This window comes from Rattus norvegicus, chromosome 13 (assembly GCF_036323735.1).
Source record: "Rattus norvegicus strain BN/NHsdMcwi chromosome 13, GRCr8, whole genome shotgun sequence".
NCBI classification, from domain to species: domain Eukaryota; kingdom Metazoa; phylum Chordata; class Mammalia; order Rodentia; family Muridae; genus Rattus; species Rattus norvegicus.
Window position 1 is genome coordinate 101,480,898 of NC_086031.1, and position 5,518 is coordinate 101,486,415.

Consider the following 5,518-nt stretch of genomic DNA (forward strand, 5'->3'; position numbering starts at 1 on the left):
AACAACTCGTTGGCTTTGTGATGACGGACCAGGCAAATGAGACAAGATAGCCTGCTCAATTTTTGTTCTCCTCCCTTCAACGTGCCGAGACAGCTGGCATTACCATTTCATGTCGCATACACAAAACCATAACTCTAAAGGGCTCCAAACGGCTCTTCTGAAAATCTAGACGGGCAAAAGGAGAGAGGGCGAATGTAAGAACTGTTCAATAAAGTATGGTTATTTGAGGGGAAACATACTTGCAACACAATGTACAGTGCACCCCAGCCCCCACCCCACCCCACCTTTTTTTTTTTCCAGGCAGGCTGACTTTCAGAATGATCTCTGGCAAATTTTCTCCAGAGCTTCTGTATCTGTAACACTCTGACTCCCTGTCTCTGCAGATCCACTCTAGGCTGATCTCAAAGTCCGCCTGAGATTGAATTTACAATTCCTCAATCAAGACATATCTATATTTATATGACTCTTTGTAAATCGATAAAAAATACTTTCTTCTATGCATTTGGGAAGAACTGAGAGGTAACGTAGAGGATACTCCAAGTTTCTGGCATAGGGTGGCTCATTGTTGGTTGAACTTCCTAGGTAAACCTGAGTTTACCTAGATTGTTGAGAAACAAAATGTTCCAGCAGTTTCTCCCTGCACACTGCACACTGCACACCTCACACTTCCCATTGTGCATTGCACACTGCACACTGCCCACAGCCACACTGTGCATTGCCTCCTCTCTACTCACTAAACTCCACATTTCAGAAAAGGGCAGAAACTATCAGAATTGTGACTGCTCTGTGGTGTGTTTAAACACAATTTTGTATTTCCCATTTAGATTTGTAGATATTTTTCCTGTTGCTTTCTACTGGTTCCCATCAGCCTGTCTGAGGAAATATTCTGAGGAGCATTTTAGGTAACTGCTCAATAAAGTCATTAAGAAATACGCATCTGTGCAAAGAGCAAGACAAACACTTTTGGCTTTAAAGCAAGGATAACCTTGAAAAAATCCTGTTAGCATTTTAGAATTAAGAAATTTTCATATTCCTATGAAAAGTGTAATAAAATGGCACCACAGTTTGTCATTTAATTTTAAGTCCTTTTATGGTAAAACAGTAGTGGGGCAGTGCTTGGCCTCACTGAGATCTATGTGGATGTCTTTATATGTTGCTTTCACATTAAGGGGAAGAAATCTATTTTTGGAAAGTGTAGGGTAGTAACAGAGGAAAAATGGAGCAGGTGAAAATCTCCTGAAGAGTAATCTTCTCTTTTGTTCACAGCCTGTGGCATGTTGGGCTTTTGTTTGTTTGTTTTTTGTTTTGTTTTGTTTTGTTTTGAGATGATCTCATTCCGTAGGCCAGGCTGGTTTAGAAATCTGTAGTTCTCAATAGCTTTGAACTTGTAGTCATCCTCCTGCATCAGCCTTCTGAATACTGGGATTATACCTGACTCAATGTGTGCTTTTTCTAGGAGCACAAAGAAGCAACATCAGTAGGACAAATTACATGTAAGAACACACTGTCTACATACACCATATACACACTCATACATGTGACAAAAAGGTTTGTACGGAATACTACTCATTATATAGGAAATTCATCCTGGCATGGTTCATTTTCTACAATAGTACAATGTGACTGTGTTCTTACTTAGAAATTTTTATTTATTTTATTGGTTTTTTTTTTTTACAAGAGGCCTTATGATGTGACCTGGGCTAGCCTCAGACTCTCCACTGTGGATTATCCTAGACCACTAGGAGAGTTGGAAATACTTGATTCACCTTAGGATAGTGCATAGTTTTAAACAAATGTTTCACTCTGTTACAACATGTCCCATCTTTTTGTGGGTCTGAATGAAAAGAAAATTGAAAACACTATTTAATCTGTAGTGGAAAAGAGAAAACTAGAAGGGTTGATTCATATTTTAAAAATAATTTACCCTAATAGAAAATAAACCATAAATATTCAGGAGAGCCAAATAATTCTGATCAACTTGCATAATTATCTCGATTAATTCTACACTCTCAAGTTTTAATATTGCGCTTAGTATCAATATAATAATGAGGTGAATTCTTATAAAATTCCTGGGTGCCCTTTATCCTGATTTTTGATTGACAGAAAGATTACCTAATAAACCTCCAGTACAAACTAATTAATCACTTTGAATACAACACTAAATTGGCAGGCATAAAAAACAAATGAGACGGGTGTTAAGGACCATTTTCAAATGACCTTAGTTGAAAGCCAAGTACAGGCTGATTTCATCTTGAGCAGTGAGTGCTAGGTTCCTGCTTCTGTCCTCTTTGTGCCCACACCCGCCTGCCACTCCCCGACAGGCACATGATCGGCTCTGTCTGGGACCAGACAAGGAAGCAACAAGTCCCTGAATAACTCTGGTGAATGGCTGGAACGAAATGCCAGCTACACCTGGCTTGGCCTCTAGTGCCCTAGTGGCCTACATCTTCCTAGCAGCATTTAGTGTAGTGAGCACCAGCATTGGTTGGCTCCTTGTAGGAACTTTTACTTCAGTTCTGTACCCCTGGCAGGGCCCTTTGGTATCAGCCAGTCGGTGTTACAACGAAACCTGGCATTTTGATCATCTGATTGGACTTTAAATAATTTTTTTCCTTTGGGTTCTTTTACTAAATTAAAATTTTCAAAGGGAACTAGCTCCCTGGGTAAATCCACTCACTGCCAAGCCCTAGGGATCTGAATTCAATCCCTGGGACCCTCATGGTAAAGGGAAAACTCTCATGGTGAAGGCTAAACTCTGAACTCTACATCGCTACTCACATGCTGCACTGCCATCCATAAGTAAAGCGAGAAGGCACAGAGAGGTACTACCATTTCCACCAATATAGGATATTTGGCAAAACAAGAGAGGGAGGAAGGAAGGAATTAAGTGGTTCACAGTGTGAGGGTATGATCTAACAAAGCCAGGAAGTCCTGGTCGGTGGACTGTGAGCTATGTGGCTGGTCGCAATGGGTCCACAGACAGGAAGCACCGAGACAAATGATAGTGCTCACCTTGCTTTCTGGTTTTTGTGTAGTCCAGGATCCCAGCCCACGAAACGGTGTCACCTACTGTTAGGCTAGCTATTCCCGTCTCAGCTAAACATCTCTCCTAACACCCTCACAGACATTCTCAGAGGTGTGTTTGCACACTGACCGGAAACCCACTCCAGTTCAGCATGAAGATTAACTACACCTAGAAAGCCAGAGATCTTAATAGTTTATGGGCTTTTGCTCATTGCTCTTAAAGGAAAGAGAGTTAGTTCATCATCAGATTTGATCTTGAACACGAAAAGCAAAAACTACCCACCCTCTTTCCCACCACCCCCTCTGGGCTCACACCAGCTTCTGTGCTCTCTGGGTTATCTGATCAAAGTACCTTGGGGGAGATGCAAGGCCCTGCAAGAATAGGAGCACATTTCATAGCTTCCGTATGTTCTTCCTGCAGCAAATAACAACTCAAGGGTTTCCTGCTATGCATCTCGAACTGTAGAAATGATCACCAAAAGTACAGGCTTTGATCATTCAACCTAAAAGGAAGAAAGAAAGGAAGGAAGGAAGGAAGGAAGGAAGGAAGGAAGGAAGGAAGGAAGGAAGGAAGAAACTGACAGACAGACATAGCTAAATATAAAGACAGATAGACAACAGACAGATACATATAAACATGGAGCAGTCCTAAGAACTACATAGTAATGTATTGGGCTTCCTAAGCCCCGCCCTATCTTGAGTCCACCCAATCTGCTTCCGAGTGTTGGGATGTTGCTCACGGTATCCTTTCTCTGCTGGACCTTCTTCACTCATGACTGGCTACGGGCTACGTGTCTGTTAATTTCCAGAGGCACACATGCCTCCTACCAGCCAAGAGGTGCACTGAGGGGATACTCATGAGACCCCGTGCTCATTGGCTCTCCTTGCTATATGCTCCCTTCTCTGCCAGGCTGTCTTCTTCCAAGCCACGCCCAGCCCAGCCCGGCTCCTTCAGCGCCACCCTCTCTTTCCTGTTCCTGGCTGCTCTGAGACAGAAAGGGAGAGCGGAATTATTTATTGTGCGTCTGTTTGAAGTGAAAGGCTTTTACATTTTAATGAGCACTAAATAGGTGCGAGGAAATATTGTTCATTAGCTGTAATCTGCGGAATTGCTTGAGTGAACTTCCTTTGGAGGCTGCTTTAAGCGGTTCACTCAAGTAGAGCAGTTTGTATGGTAATTAAGGGAGCATTTTTCTGTCAACATCTGTGCTGCTATTTATAACAGGGGAGGTGGCTTGCGGCTCCACTGGAGGGCTGGAGGGTGTGGGTGCTGAGAGATGCAGGTGGGATGGGGTGGCAGTCAATGCTCGTAGCCATGACAGGCTGGCAGCCATGACAGACTCCTTTCTCTGCCTTTCCTCGCATTCAGCCTCAACTGATTCTCAAAGAAATCCATCCACATTCATCGTAGCTACAAGAATCCTTGCTCTGACATCTATTCATTAATCACAACCCCCACCTGGCAGCCCAGGCAGGGACATTCAAGAGGCTGCGGAGAAGCAAGCCCTCTTCAGCTTTGTCAGGGTGTGTTCTGTCTCTTGTGCATTTTGATGGAGCAGCAAGATACCAGAATCAGAACTGTGGCACTTGGGGCCAGTCAGAGATGACCAGGAAGGAAACACCGAACTGGGCACCTCCCATCCCTGCGGCCCAGGCGAGGGGACAGTCACCTTTTCTTATCACAATTTGACAGTCTGAGCACAGCCTGCAACAAGCGTGACTCCGTGTCCCTCTGAGGTGGCCTGAAGGAGTCTTTATATTCCTGGCAATACCACAATGACACGGCCCCATACCCTCCAACTTGAACTAGAGAGCTTACCTGAAAAGACCCAGGAGACAGACTTGTGAGGGCAGAGGACATTCAGTAGGAGGCTGGCCTGGCTGTGCTGAAGCCCGGAGCAGGAAGATATGGGCAGGAAGTGAATGAGCAGAGGAAAGAGCCTGCGAGGGAGGCTCATGGCAAGACTGTTGGGCTGAGTCGGGTCTGGTACTGACTGATGGCCCAGCTTTAGGAGGGACCCAGAGGAGTAGGTCAGGCTGTGCCCATGGGTGAGCTAGGAGCTGGGGGCAGAGAGATGAAGGCAGGCAGTGCTGTAGGTGAGGGTGGGTGGGTGGGGAAGGCAAGACCCCATCTTCTAGAGTTAAGGAGGAGTTGGAAAAGCAGTAGCTAAGTGCCACATCTACTCCTCCGAAAAGACTGGTCCAGTCTTTTTAAGTTTTCTCCAGCTTAAGGTAGAGCCAGGCAGGATTCCTGAGAAGAGCAGCCACTTTGCCTAGCTGTGAAGGTGCAGCCATGGAGGGGCAGGAGCCAAGCATATCCGGCCACTGGAAAATGGTGGAAGGCCTCACCCACCAGGCTGGGGATCTTATATTACAGCAAGGGAGTTTCTCTGTCCACGGTTCACACTCTCCTTCCCTTCTTTTCTCTTCTCTCTTCTTTCCTTTCTTCCACCATCCCTTCCTTCTTTCCTGTCGTTTGAGACAGGGTCTCCTG

The 5,518-nt window shown here is 44.9% G+C and overlaps 1 long non-coding RNA gene across 2 annotated transcripts in view; it reads right to left on the bottom strand.

Annotated features, from left to right (window-relative positions):
* The window catches only part of LOC102553391 (uncharacterized), a 25,985-nt gene extending 21,048 nt beyond the window's left edge, over nucleotides 1-4,937 (bottom strand). The window contains exons 1-2 of one of the 2 annotated variants that reach the window (XR_359192.4): nucleotides 4,844-4,937; nucleotides 1-165 (exon numbers count right to left, since the gene is read on the bottom strand). The exon at nucleotides 1-165 is cut by the window's left edge and continues 411 nt beyond it. This is a non-coding gene — a long non-coding RNA (uncharacterized LOC102553391). The remainder of the gene's footprint in view (nucleotides 166-4,843) is intronic. The other variant, XR_005492730.1, reaches the window with a different exon arrangement.
* Nucleotides 4,938-5,518: the final 581 nt, after the last annotated feature.